Source organism: Pseudophryne corroboree, chromosome 3 (genome assembly GCF_028390025.1).
Source record: "Pseudophryne corroboree isolate aPseCor3 chromosome 3, aPseCor3.hap2, whole genome shotgun sequence".
NCBI lineage: Eukaryota > Metazoa > Chordata > Amphibia > Anura > Myobatrachidae > Pseudophryne > Pseudophryne corroboree.
Window position 1 is genome coordinate 369,447,349 of NC_086446.1, and position 16,004 is coordinate 369,463,352.

Genomic DNA, 16,004 nt, shown 5'->3' on the forward strand with positions numbered 1-16,004 from the left:
GACTCCATAGCCTTCTTAGAGTCAGCATCACCATTCCATTGATGAGTCCATAATGCTCTCCTAGCCGAGATTGCCATGGCATTGGCCCTTGATCCCAAGAGGTCAATATCTCTCGCAGCCTCCTTTAGATAGACTGCAGTGTCCCTGATATGACCCAGTGTCAAGAGAACGCTATCCCTATCCAGGGTGTCCCATTCAGATGATAAGTTATCTGCCCACTTTTCAATTGCACTACTCACCCATGCCGATGCCACGGCAGGTCTGAGCAGCGTACCTGTAGTAACATAAATAGATTTCAAAGTAGTTTCCTGCTTACGATCCGCAGGATCCTTTAGGGCCGCCATGTCAGGGGACGGTAGCGCCACCTTCTTGGACAGCCGTGCTAGAGCCTTGTCCACATTGGGGGTTGGCTCCCACTTTTCCCTATCCTCAGAGGGGAACGGGTATGCCATAATAATTCTCCTGGGAATCAGCAACCTTTTGTCAGGAGTTTCCCAAGCCTTTTCAAAAAGAGCGTTCAGTTCATGAGAGGGAGGAAAGGTTTCTTTCCTTTAAACATACAGACCCTTGTCTCAGAAACAGCATGGTCTTCTGTGATATGTAACACGTCTTTTATTGCTACAATCATGTACTGAATGCTCTTAGTCAGTTTAGGATTCAACCTGGCATCGCTGTAGTCGACGCTGGAATCCGAATCCGTGTCGGTATCTGTGTCTGCTGTTTGGGTAAACGTCCGTTTCTGTGACCCTGAGGGAGTCTGCGTTTGGGAAAAAGCATCTTCTATGGATTGTCTCCATGTTTGGTTCTGAGCTCAGATTCAAGACACTCCACATATTTACCCAATCAGCAGTCGGCGGTGCCGACAGATTCACTCCCCCACTCTGTTCTGTCCCCACTCCAGCCTCCTCCTGGGAAGAGGATTCAGCCTACGACATGTCGACATACTCGTACCGACACCCACTATCACACTGAGATATAGGGGACAGACCCACAATAAGGCCTATTAGAGAAACACAGAGGGAGTTTTGCCAGCTCACACCCAGCGCCTATCCTGGTCTGAAAGTATATATAATGCCCCAGACCTGTCAGCGCTTTTTATAAATAATAATTCAACACCAAATCTGCTGTGCCCCCCCCCCCGCCCCCGCGTTTAGCACCCTGTTACTTGTGACAGAAGTGTAGGAGGCCAGGACCAGCGTCTCTGCAGCTCACTGTAAAGAGAAAATGGCGCTGATTAGAGCTGGGAGGACCAAGCCCCGCCCCCTTAATGGCGCGCTTATGTCCCGCTATTTTTTTATACTGGCGGGGGTTCCGTATACAGTGCCTATGCACTGTATATCACTTTTGCCAGGCTGAAATTGAGGTTTTATTGCTGCCCAGGGCGCCCCCCCTGCGCCCTGCACCCATATAATGCAGCTTGTGTGTGGGAGCAATGGCGCGCAGCACGACTGCTGCGCGGTACCTCTGAGACTGAAGTCTTCTGCCGTCTTTACTGAAGTCTTCTGTACTTCGGTTACTCACCCAGCTTCTTTCTTCTGGCTCTGTGAGGGGGACGGCGGCGCGGCTCCGGGAACGAGCAGCTAGGCTATACCAAGTGATCAGACCCTCTGGAGCTAATGGTGTCCAGTAGCCTAAGAAGCAGAGCCTTTAACTCACAGAAGTAGGTCTGCTTCTCTCCCCTCAGTCCCACGAAGCAGGGAGCCTGTTGCCAGCAGCGCTCCCTGAAAATAATAAACCTAAATAAAGTATTTTCCAGAGAAACTCAGGAGAGCTCCCCTGCTACTTGTTGATAGTTATTGCTTTTGTTACACAAAGGTTGTGTTTCGGTTATGTTCAGCCTGTTGCTGTTTTTGGTTCATGCTGTTAACTGGTATTTTCTTAAAAAGCCATGTTGTACGGTGTGTTGTGGTGTGAGCTGGTGTGTATTTCACCCTTGGCGTAACAAAAATCCTTTTCCTCGAAATGTCCAGTCTCTCTGGGCACAGAATCTAACTGAGGTCTGGAGGAGGGGCATAGAGGGAGGAGCCAGTTCACACCCATTTAAAGTCTTAAAGTGCCCATGTCTCCTGCGGATCCCGTCTATATCCCATGGTCCTTTTGGAGTCCCTAGCATCTTCTAGGACGTATGAGAAATATACATTTGCGCCCTCCCATACTTTAAAAAGGGACAGCACGTGTAATTCCCCCTGTAGCAGTGACGCTTATACACATAATGCTCCCTGTAGTAGTGCCTCTTACACACTGTAACGCCCCCTGTAGCAGTGACGCTTACACACGTAACATCCCCTGTACCAGTGACGCTTGCACACGCAACGCTCCCTGTACCAGTGAAGCTTGCACACGTAACACCCCCTGTAACAGTGACGCTTACACACGCAACACCCCCTGTACCAGTGACGCTTACACATGTAATGCCCCCTGTACCAGTGACGTTTACACACGTAATGCCCCCTGCAGTAGTGACGCTTGCATACGTAATGCCCCCTGTAGTAGTGACGCTTGCACATGTAACGCCCCCTGTACCAGTGGGGTGTGGTATGTTAGATAGACTAGACTTAGGTCGACAGTGTCTAGGTCTACCACTATTGGTCGACAGTAAGAAGGTCGACATGGTTTTTAGGTCGACAGGGACACTAGGTTGACATGTACTAGGTCGACATGAAAAAAGGTCGACATGAGTTTTTTTAATTGTTTTTGGTGTCGTTTTCTTCGTAGAGTGACCGGGGACCCCAATTAGTTTACAGTCTTCGCTCACCATGCTTCGGGCAAGGTGCCTCGCTTCGCTACTTCTGCGCTCGGCACAGGTTACCGTTCCCAATTGTAGTTGATGTGGATCGTAAAGTATGAAAAAGTTCAAAAATTTGAAAAACTCATGTCGTCTTTTTGTCATGTTGACCTAGTACATGTCGACCTAGAGTTCCTGTCAACCTAGAAACCATGTTGACCTACTTACTGTTGACCAATAGTGGTCAACCTAGACCAGGGCTAGATTAAGGCGTGTGGGGGCCCAAGTGCAACGAAGTTGTGGGGCCCCCCACTAATAAAATTGCTTCCAAACAGCACCCCCCGCCCGAGATCTGGCAGGGGCACAGTGGCACATGGCAGCATAAGGAAAATTGCGGGGTAGTGAGGGGAGAGAAGCAGAGGCAGCACAGGTGATGAGTGGGAGGAGATGACGGAGCCTGCGATCAGGGAAGCAGCAGGGAGAGCACCCGGACCTTAGCAGCCGCCGATCAGTGCAGCAGCAGCAGGAAGAGCACGCCGGACCTTTGAGGCAGCTGCGGGCAGCTCTAGGTCACTCACTGTCTCGTAGAGCTTCACAATCCCGCGACACTGTATATGTTGTAGCTCCTCAGCGGCTGCTGTTAAGGAGCAGCTGGGCCGCCGAGAAGGGAGAGTGCACACTGCACCATTTAGATAGCAGTGTGTGGAAACCCTTAATGTGTGGGGGCCCCGGGACGACCGCCCCTGTTTTCCCACCTGTAATCCGGCCATAACCTAGACAGTGTCGACCTAAATCTTGTCGACCTAAAGACTGGATCACGTACCAGTGATGCTTGCACATGTAATGCCCTCCGTAGCAGTGACGCTTACACGTAACGCCCCCTATAGCAGTGACGGTAATACAAGATGCCCCTGTAGCAGCGGCGCTTACACACGTTATGCCACACAGTCACACACACACATACTGTACATACATTACAAACATATACACAGTCGTACATACACACACATACATATAGATACTGTATACACACACACACGCACACACACACACACACACACACACACACACACACACACACACACTTTCACTCTCTTTCCAGCCACTTACATAAGGAAGTTTGGCAGTTCATCCTCCTGTGTTGCAGTGCAGTCTGCAGCCTGGCCCAGTGTAGCTCTGCCCCATTTTTCCATTTAGCTCTGCCAACTTTTAGGTCCGCACATTTCACTCTGTGAGACTGTGACGTGGGAGGGGAAGAGGAGGCTACATTCTGCTGGCGCCTCTGCCTGTGGTAGACTGTGACAGGCGCAGCAGCAGGGACATTTGCTCAGCACAGAGTAGCAGAGCAGGTAGAGCGCCTCTCCTTCCTGGTGCCTACCTACACTGCATCCTTTTGCTGAGCGGTTAGTGCCGATGACCCCTACTGCCGCCGAGCCAATGCCCGCTACTACCCCTGAGCCGCTGCCCGCTGCCACTACCAATGGCTTACAAACTCGCCCACCATCAACTGACCCAGCCCTCCTCCACTAATTTGCATCTCAGTCCGATGCCGCCAATGCCCGCTGCCTGCCTGCTCATCATACTTGTGATATATTGTACATTTTTATAGAAAAAAAATAAAAATTAGTGTTTGGGACTGGAAAGCGAGCTGGAGGAGGACATGAATGCAATTTTGTTGTCCAGGGCTTCCATTAACTTAATGGAAAAGGGTCTGAATGAGTTAAAAAATTTAAAGAAAAATGCGTGAGGTCCCCCCTCCTAAGTATAACCAGCCTTGGGCTCTTTGAGCCGGTCCTGGTTGTTTAAATACTGGGGAAAAAATTGGACAGGGGTTCCCCGTATTTAGATAATCAGCAGCGGGCTCTTAATCCGGTCCTGGTTCCAAAAATATGGGGGACAAAAGATGTAGGGGTCCCCCATATTTTTAAACCAGCACCGGGCTCCACTAGCCAGGAACATAATGCCACAGCCGGGGGACACATTTATGTAGGTCCCTGCGGCCGTGGCATTACCCCCCCAACTAGTCACCCCTGGCCGGTGTTCCCTGGAGGAGTGGGGTGTCCCCTCCAGGCACCCAAGGGCCAGTGGTGAAGCCCGAGGAGGCTGTCCCCAGCACCCCTGGGCGGTGGGCGCTGGGCTGATAGCCATAAGTGTGTAAAAAAAAATAGAATATTTTTTTTGTGGAACTACAAGGCCCAGCAAGCCTCCCCTGCTTGCTGGTACTTGGACAACCTCAAGTACCAGAATGCGGGGAAATAACGGGCCCGCTGGTACCTGTAGTTCTACAACAGAAAAAAATACCCAAATAAAAACACAACACACACACCGTAAAAGTAAAAATGTATTAAAACACACTTACACACTCACACGTACTTACCTACGTCCCACGCCGATCACGTCCACTTGTCCCATAGAATCCAATAGGGGTACTGTAAAAATGACAATTATACTCAAACTTCGTATTTGGCGTAATACAAAGAGGGAAGGGGGGGGGAGAGAGAGAGAGAGAAAGAGAGATAGATCACCACAGACAGAGAGATAACCACAAACAGAGAGAGAGAGATCGCCACAGACAGACCCGGACGGAATTAGTAGAGGGAGCCCTCTCCCAGCCTCCCGCCGATCACATACATAGATGCACAGTCCCCAGGCAGAGGAATAAGTCTTACCCGGTGTACGCGATTATATTGAGCTCCAACCCGGTCAGCGTGAACACCAAAATGGCCGCCACATCCAGAAAATCACCACTGCGCATGTGCCGGGAGTATGCATACAACGGCGCATGCACAATAGTTAGGGACACTGAAGAAAAAGAGCATTCGTCAGCGCTGACAGGTGTTTTTACGTTACCGCTCGCCAGCGACAGCTTCAGTGCTGAATACAAGTAAAAAAGCGTGGCGAGCGGTAACGGTAATTAGCATTAGAAAAACTTTTTGTTAATAAATGGGGGCCATTATTCAGAATACTTAATGACTCCGGGGTACAGGGAGAGTGCAGCAACTTTAAAAAAAAAAGGAGAATAGCAGCAGCACTACTGCTATTTCCGTCAGTCAGATTTGATAAAAGAGCCGGCAGGCACTAGGACCCGCCGCGGCTCTAACAGCAAGTCCGTGTGCTGACACCGCAACCTACCTTCCCCACTGCCAGCCGGCCAGAGTCCAGCCCAGGCACAGGGTTCAAATTAGAGATGAGCGGGTTCGGTTCCTCGGAATCCGAACCCGCCCGAACTTCATGTTTTTTTTCACGGGTCCGAGCGACTCGGATCTTCCCGCCTTGCTCGGTTAACCCGAGTGCGCCCGAACGTCATCATGACGCTGTCGGATTCTCGCGAGACTCGGATTCTATATAAGGAGCCGCGCGTCGCCGCCATTTTCACACGTGCATTGAGATTGATAGGGAGAGGACGTGGCTGGCGTCCTCTCCATTTAGATTAGAAGAGAAAGAGTGAGATTGATTTGAGACAGAGACACTTGATTTACTGGAGCTTAGGAGTACTGTAGAGAGTGCAGAGTTTAGTAGTGACTGACCACAGTGACCACCAGACAGTGCAGTTTTATTTAATATAATCCGTTCTCTGCCTGAAAAAAACGATACACAGTGACTCAGTCACATACCATATCTGTGTGCACTGCTCAGCCCAGTGTGCTGCATCATCTATGTATATATCTGACTGTGCTCACACAGCTTATAATTGTGGGGGAGACTGGGGAGCAGTGCCAGTTATAGGTTATAGCAGGAGCCAGGAGTACATATTATTAAAATTAAACAGTGCACACTTTTGCTGCAGGAGTGCCACTGCCAGTGTGACTGACCAGTGACCTGACCACACTGACCACCAGTATAGTTAGTAGTATACTATATTGTGATTGCCTGAAAAAGTTAAACACTCGTCGTGTGACTTGTGTGGTGTTTTTTTTTTTTATTCTATAAAAAACTCATTCTGCTGACAGACAGTGTCCAGCAGGTCCGTCATTATATAATATATACCTGTCCGGCTGCAGTAGTGATATATATATATTTTTTATATCATTATTTATCATCCAGTCGCAGCAGACACAGTACGGTAGTTCACGGCTGTAGCTACCTCTGTGTCGGCACTCGGCAGTCCATCCATAATTGTATACCACCTACCCGTGGTTTTTTTTTCTTTCTTCTTTATACATACATACTACATCTCTTTATCAACCAGTCTATATTAGCAGCAGACACAGTACAGTAGTCCACGGCTGTAGCTACCTCTGTGTCGGCACTCGGCAGTCCATCCATAATTGTATACCACCTACCCGTGGTTTTTTTTCTTTCTTCTTTATACATACATACTACATCTCTTTATCAACCAGTCTATATTAGCAGCAGACACAGTACAGTACGGTAGTCCATGGCTGTAGCTACCTCTGTGTCGGCACTCGGCAGTCCGTCCATAATTGTATACCACCTACCCGTGTTTTTTTTTTTTTCTTCTTTATACATACATACTACATCTCTTTATCAACCAGTCTATATTAGCAGCAGACACAGTACAGTAGTCCACGGCTGTAGCTACCTCTGTGTCGGCACTCGGCAGTCCATCCATAATTGTATACCACCTACCCGTGGTTTTTTTTTCTTTCTTCTTTATACATACATACTACATCTCTTTATCAACCAGTCTATATTAGCAGCAGACACAGTACAGTACGGTAGTCCACGGCTGTAGCTACCTCTGTGTCGGCACTCGGCAGTCCGTCCATAATTGTATACCACCTACCCGTGGTTTTTTTTTCTTTCTTCTTTATACATACTACATCTCATTATCATCCAGTCTATATTAGCAGCAGACACAGTACAGTACGGTAGTCCACGGCTGTAGCTACCTCTGTGTCGGCACTCGGCAGTCCGTCCATAATTGTATACCACCTACCCGTGGTTTTTTTTTTCTTTCTTCTTTATACATACTACATCTCATTATCAACCAGTCTATATTAGCAGCAGACACAGTACGGTAGTCCACGGCTGTAGCTACCTCTGTGTCGGCACTCGGCAGTCCGTCCATAATTGTATACCACCTACCCGTGTTTTTTTCTTTTCTTTCTTCTTTATACATACTACATCTCATTATCAACCAGTCTATATTAGCAGCAGACACAGTACGGTAGTCCACGGCTGTAGCTACCTCTGTGTCGGCACTCGGCAGTCCATCCATAATTGTATACCACCTACCCGTGGTTTTTTTTTCTTTCTTCTTTATACATACATACTACATCTCATTATCATCCAGTCTATATTAGCAGCAGACACAGTACAGTACAATAGTCCACGGCTGTAGCTACCTCTGTGTCGGCACTCGGCAGTCCATCCATAATTGTATACTAGTATCCATCCATCTCCATTGTTTACCTGAGGTGCCTTTTAGTTGTGCCTATTAAAATATGGAGAACAAAAATGTTGAGGTTCCAAAATTAGGGAAAGATCAAGATCCACTTCCACCTCGTGCTGAAGCTGCTGCCACTAGTCATGGCCGAGACGATGAAATGCCAGCAACGTCGTCTGCCAAGGCCGATGCCCAATGTCATAGTACAGAGCATGTCAAATCCAAAACACCAAATATCAGTAAAAAAAGGACTCCAAAACCTAAAATAAAATTGTCGGAGGAGAAGCGTAAACTTGCCAATATGCCATTTACCACATGGAGTGGCAAGGAACGGCTGAGGCCCTGGCCTATGTTCATGGCTAGTGGTTCAGCTTCACATGAGGATGGAAGCACTCAGCCTCTCGCTAGAAAACTGAAAAGACTCAAGCTGGCAAAAGCACCGCAAAGAACTGTGCGTTCTTCGAAATCCCAAATCCACAAGGAGAGTCCAATTGTGTCGGTTGCGATGCCTGACCTTCCCAACACTGGACGTGAAGAGCATGCGCCTTCCACCATTTGCACGCCCCCTGCAAGTGCTGGAAGGAGCACCCGCAGTCCAGTTCCTGATAGTCAGATTGAAGATGTCAGTGTTGAAGTACACCAGGATGAGGAGGATATGGGTGTTGCTGGCGCTGGGGAGGAAATTGACCAGGAGGATTCTGATGGTGAGGTGGTTTGTTTAAGTCAGGCACCCGGGGAGACACCTGTTGTCCGTGGGGGGAATATGGCCGTTGACATGCCTGGTGAAAATACCAAAGAAATCAGCTCTTCGGTGTGGAAGTATTTCACCAGAAATGCGGACAACATTTGTCAAGCCGTGTGTTCCCTTTGTCAAGCTGTAATAAGTAGGGGTAAGGACGTTAACCACCTCGGAACATCCTCCCTTATACGTCACCTGCAGCGCATTCATAATAAGTCAGTGACAAGTTCAAAAACTTTGGGCGACAGCGGAAGCAGTCCACTGACCAGTAAATCCCTTCCTCTTGTAACCAAGCTCACGCAAACCACCCCACCAACTCCCTCAGTGTCAATTTCCTCCTTCCCCAGGAATGCCAATAGTCCTGCAGGCCATGTCACTGGCAATTCTGATGAGTCCTCTCCTGCCTGGGATTCCTCCGATGCATCCTTGCGTGTAACGCCTACTGCTGCTGGCGCTGCTGTTGTTGCTGCTGGGAGTCGATGGTCATCCCAGAGGGGAAGTCGTAAGCCCACTTGTACTACTTCCAGTAAGCAATTGACTGTCCAACAGTCCTTTGCGAGGAAGATGAAATATCACAGCAGTCATCCTGCTGCAAAGCGGATAACTGAGGCCTTGACAACTATGTTGGTGTTAGACGTGCGTCCGGTATCCGCCGTTAGTTCACAGGGAACTAGACAATTTATTGAGGCAGTGTGCCCCCGTTACCAAATACCATCTAGGTTCCACTTCTGTAGGCAGGCGATACCGAGAATGTACACGGACGTCAGAAAAAGACTCACCAGTGTCCTAAAAAATGCAGTTGTACCCAATGTCCACTTAACCACGGACATGTGGACAAGTGGAGCAGGGCAGGGTCAGGACTATATGACTGTGACAGCCCACTGGGTAGATGTATGGACTCCCGCCACAAGAACAGCAGCGGCGGCACCAGTAGCAGCATCTCGCAAACGCCAACTCTTTCCTAGGCAGGCTACGCTTTGTATCACCGCTTTCCAGAATACGCACACAGCTAAAAACCTCTTACGGCAACTGAGGAAGATCATCGCAGAATGGCTTACCCCAATTGGACTCTCCTGTGGATTTGTGGCATCGGACAACGCCAGCAATATTGTGTGTGCATTAAATATGGGCAAATTCCAGCACGTCCCATGTTTTGCACATACCTTGAATTTGGTGGTGCAGAATTTTTTAAAAAACGACAGGGGCGTGCAAGAGATGCTGTCGGTGGCCAGAAGAATTGCGGGACACTTTCGGCGTACAGGCACCACGTACAGAAGACTGGAGCACCACCAAAAACTACTGAACCTGCCCTGCCATCATCTGAAGCAAGAAGTGGTAACGAGGTGGAATTCAACCCTCTATATGCTTCAGAGGTTGGAGGAGCAGCAAAAGGCCATTCAAGCCTATACAATTGAGCACGATATAGGAGGTGGAATGCACCTGTCTCAAGTGCAGTTGAGAATGATTTCAACGTTGTGCAAGGTTCTGATGCCATTTGAACTTGCCACACGTGAAGTCAGTTCAGACACTGCCAGCCTGAGTCAGGTCATTCCCCTCATCAGGCTTTTGCAGAAGAAGCTGGAGACATTGAAGGAGGAGCTAACACGGAGCGATTCCGCTAGGCATGTGGGACTTGTGGATGGAGCCCTTAATTCGCTTAACAAGGATTCACGGGTGGTCAATCTGTTGAAATCAGAGCACTACATTTTGGCCACCGTGCTTGATCCTAGATTTAAAACCTACCTTGGATCTCTCTTTCCGGCAGACACAAGTCTGCTGGGGTTGAAAGACCTGCTGGTGAGAAAATTGTCAAGTCAAGCGGAACGCGACCTGTCAACATCTCCTCCTTCACATTCTCCCGCAACTGGGGGTGCGAGGAAAAGGCTCAGAATTCCGAGCCCACCCGCTGGCGGTGATGTAGGGCAGTCTGGAGCGACTGCTGATGCTGACATCTGGTCCGGACTGAAGGACCTGACAACGATTACGGACATGTCGTCTACTGTCACTGCATATGATTCTCTCAACATTGAAAGAATGGTGGAGGATTATATGAGTGACCGCATCCAAGTAGGCACGTCACACAGTCCGTACTTATACTGGCAGGAAAAAGAGGCAATTTGGAGGCCCTTGCACAAACTGGCTTTATTCTACCTAAGTTGCCCTCCCACAAGTGTGTACTCCGAAAGAGTGTTTAGTGCCGCCGCTCACCTTGTCAGCAATCGGCGTACGAGGTTACATCCAGAAAATGTGGAGAAGATGATGTTCATTAAAATGAATTATAATCAATTCCTCCGCGGAGACATTGACCAGCAGCAATTGCCTCCACAAAGTACACAGGGAGCTGAGATGGTGGATTCCAGTGGGGACGAATTGATAATCTGTGAGGAGGGGGATGTACACGGTGATATATCGGAGGATGATGATGAGGTGGACATCTTGCCTCTGTAGAGCCAGTTTGTGCAAGGAGAGATTAATTGCTTCTTTTTTTGGGGGGGTCCAAACCAACCCGTCATATCAGTCACAGTCGTGTGGCAGACCCTGTCACTGAAATGATGGGTTGGTTAAAGTGTGCATGTCCTGTTTATACAACATAAGGGTGGGTGGGAGGGCCCAAGGACAATTCCATCTTGCACCTCTTTTTTCTTTTATTTTTCTTTGCGTCATGTGCTGTTTGGGGAGGGTTTTTTGGAAGGGCCATCCTGCGTGACACTGCAGTGCCACTCCTAGATGGGCCTGGTGTTTGTGTCGGCCACTAGGGTCGCTTATCTTACTCACACAGTCAGCTACCTCATTGCGCCTCTTTTTTTCTTTGCGTCATGTGCTGTTTGGGGAGGGTTTTTTGGAAGGGCCATCCTGCGTGACACTGCAGTGCCACTCCTAGATGGGCCCGGTGTTTGTGTCGGCCACTAGGGTCGCTTATCTTACTCACACAGTCAGCTACCTCATTGCGCCTCTTTTTTTCTTTGCGTCATGTGCTGTTTGGGGAGGGTTTTTTGGATGGGCCATCCTGCGTGACACTGCAGTGCCACTCCTAGATGGGCCCGGTGTTTGTGTCGGCCACTAGGGTCGCTTATCTTACTCACACAGTCAGCTACCTCATTGCGCCTCTTTTTTTCTTTGCGTCATGTGCTGTTTGGGGAGGGTTTTTTGGAAGGGACATCCTGCGTGACACTGCAGTGCCACTCCTAGATGGGCCCGGTGTTTGTGTCGGCCACTAGGGTCGCTTATCTTACTCACACAGTCAGCTACCTCATTGCGCCTCTTTTTTTCTTTGCGTCATGTGCTGTTTGGGGAGGGTTTTTTGGAAGGGACATCCTGCGTGACACTGCAGTGCCACTCCTAGATGGAAGGAAAAAATCGGCTGCGCTTAGGGTGCTTTACAAATGGGTATAAATCATGGAGAGTTGACAAACTTCTATGTAGAGTGGATTTATTATGATATAAAATACATCAACAACAAATAAAATAAATCATGTACAACATAATAAATAAATGACTATACTCTGAAACACCATTATATAAACACACAGTATCAATCGAGATCTATGTATAATGTTCCCCTGATTCAGGGTTAGGGATTGATACTTATTGACAATTGTCACAATGATGGAACTTAAGTAGTTACAATTTAACTCTGCAATGTATTGTGGCTAGGAATAGATGGAAACAGCAAAGCTTTTTCTCCAATACTCGGAGACAGAAAGAAAGGGCCCAGCGGTCAGCAATGAAATAAATAGTATACAGTTTTACCTCTCCTGTGGGCTGGTACGACCGAGCGTCCTCGGTACAGTCCTGTATTGAGCCCACCGTGTGATGTTTGAGGAGAGAGATTTTTTATGAAGAAGTATTTATCCAAATATACTGTTTAAATTTGTAAGTCCCGGATGCAGGATAATTACCTGTGTTTTACCTAGGGCTGGTGGAAATCCTTTTAGTGCCCTGAGCATAGGTATTAACACATCTTCCAGGACATCAGAGGATCACACGCTATTGCCGTTAATTGCGGTGAAGATTCACAGGTGTGAATTCTCTCTGCAAATGTTATATCTGCTCCTCCTGCAGTGCACATGGTTTTGCCCAACTGCTAACAAACTTGCTGCTGCGATCAACTCAGAATTACCCCCAGTATCCCAGCGCTTCCTCCTCCACTTCCTTTACCACCATGCTAGGTGCAGTCAAATTCAGCCCCAGCTTTGAGAAGGCAACCCATGTGATTGTGACAGGGCTGTTCTGCAGAAGTCTTATGCTGCTTGTTGGAGATCTAGTTCGTGTCCTGCAGTCTGAGTCTCAGTGTAGTGCCCAAAACAAGGAATGCTGCACCTGCCACCACCAACTAAAAACCATAATAATTATATTGTGCTGGGGTGCCTTCCAGGCTCCCATAACTAATGGAACAGGTGACCAACATTTGAAGGCCCAATCAGCCTTTTCATCAGGGTGAAACATTGGCAATAAACCAGGATGCGCTCCTACAGCCAATCATTACCTGATGGCGTATTCTGTGAGGCCACGCCCCCTGTGATACCACACCCCTTATCTGGGACCACGCATGCCTTAGGTGCTTGTAAATATAACTATTACCGTTCCCCTATCATGGTGCCCCCCCTTTCATTTTCTTCTGGATCCGCCCTGGGGCTCCTCTCACGTGACAAGTGTGTCCCGAGTCAGGTGGATAGCGTACACACCGGGGCTTTCAGAATGGTTAGATGATTGCACCTAGACCATCACGCATATATCTGTAAAAGCAGGACGGGAGCAGGAGAGGGGACCAGCGGGAGACATGCGCCGGAGCTCGGATAGCGGTCGGGAACTGAAGCTGCTATTATACTGTAAATTGCAGCAGGAACTTACAGATCACGGCAGTTCTGCCCACATGGAGACTGGCTTGGACCCCCGTCCAGGAGAGAGCAGGTGTTGCTGCCGCTGGCTAAGGAGGCTGTAGGAAAGGTAAGAGAGCCGGCCGTGGCCACACTAGCAGCCGCACATCCTCTAGTGCCTGGCGGGTGACTCACTCTGCATCCGCCAGGTCCCGTAGCCGCTTCCCTGCGCCGCATATGGGTGATTGGACAGCAGATGCAACACTGGATCCGCTGTCCAATCACATGTGCCTTGCTGACAGGGGCGTGCTTTGATGTGTGCTCCCTGTCAGCATCGAGGCACTTGTAGATGTGCCGCTTTCTCATCTTTTTTTGAATGGGTTTTTACAGCCCAGTGCTTGGCCCCGCCCCCCGCTCTATCCCCGTTCCCAGTGTCAACGGGAGGCACTTGCTAACAGTGCCTCCCAAACTCTTTTAATACAACAAAATGATAAGATTAATATAAAGAAGGTACTTATGACAGAATATGTGTCATAAGTATCTTCTTTGTATTATTTTGATCATTAATGACAGAGGAGGCACTGCCTCCCCTGCCTACCCTGACTGCACATCCCTGATGTGTAGATGTATATAATATATGTGCTGGCAGTGTATCCGGATCGGCAGCAGCGCTGTATACCACAGCCGCTGTGCAGAACCTAGGACTCGGCATTAGGTTTCACTTTCCTAAGCCGGCCCCCAGACTCCTGTGAAGCTAGCCACTGAGAGTCTGGGGGCGGGTTTAAGAGAGTAAACGCTTAATGCAGAGACCCGGATTCTGCACGGTGGCTGTGGTATATAGCGCCACTGCCGATCAGGAGTCCCCTTATTTTTTTTTTACCACAAAAGCAACCCTCATAAAAACCTATATGGACGGTTTCTTGCCAAATTTACTAAGCTCTGGAATGCTAATCTTTCTATAAAATGGCCCCTGTTGTGATTAAATAGGTCTATGATGGGATGTATGCCCATCCAATGTTATTTTTTTGTTATTTAACATAAGCTTACAGTACATTACACTGTGAGATTTCAAAGCAGCAGATGCAGCTGACCACTTTTCTAGCACTCAATTTTACTATGGTGTTTTTATCCAGTTTAATGTTTGTTTGTTTTTTTGTTTTTTGTTTTTTAACATGGTCATCCAGTTCATTAGCAGACTTTTCTTTCTGGGACCCATCCTCCAAAACTTCATCCCTAATTTCCTGATGCCTACTTTCTCTATCCCTCCTACACTCACTCTCTCCATCCTTAAAACTGTTACTCCCACACTCCTAACTAACAGATTTTTACCAAGCTGACTGCTTATGATGTAAGCCTACAAACAATGGGTTACACAGTGAAGCTGTGACATCATAATCGTAGTTTATGCTATAAGCCTGTCACATGATCATACTATTGAATTGATAACATTCAACCTGCAAGCATTTTGCCACTGAAGATTTTCTATCTACTGTATCTATCTATCTATCTATCTATCTATCTATCTATCTATCTATCTATCATCTATTTGTCTATATAGATATCTAACTACAGCAGAGGTATGTAAATGATTTGTTTTGAGTAACATATTAAGAAAATGATTTTGAGTCTAAATCTATATAAGAAAATTATACATATATTTACTGTGCATGACATAGTATGCTACAGCATGTTTGATGTGATATTCACCATAACGTCACAACAGCTGCTAACTATTAACTTACCAATGCCAGGCAGAAGGTGCATTAATTAGTCATTAATTATTTATTTGTTTGTTAATTGATATTTACACACCTTACTCACCCCTGTCTGCTTTTTCACTAGCGGGATCGCGCCTTTGGTATTTCGAGCGCAGGGATCCCGTACGACGGGATTTCATACTGATCCCCCATGCACTTTTAGATTATATAGTTCAATTTTGAATAGCATTTACCATGCCTTTATTTATTAACCGTTAATATCTGGGAGTTTTTTTTACTCACCCTGTATTGCTGCTACCTGTATACTGTTATGAAAGCATCCTGTGATCACACAAAGAACTAATTTCACTGCTTCCAGTACAAAAAATATCCACATATCTCATCAATTCAATATCGAAAACTATCTCAATCGTCATTGTCCCCATAATATCCATATGTATCCTTGCTCCCATATACAATCCATATCCAGAACATCACTGAACATTACTCCTCGTAGTCACACTACTGCTAGTAACAGGATTATGATGTATATATATATATATATATATATATATATATATATAGCATCTGCACATTCCATTGTGCTTTACAGTATATATATACACTGCTCAAAAAAATAAAGGGAACACTAAAATAACACATTCTAGATCTGAAT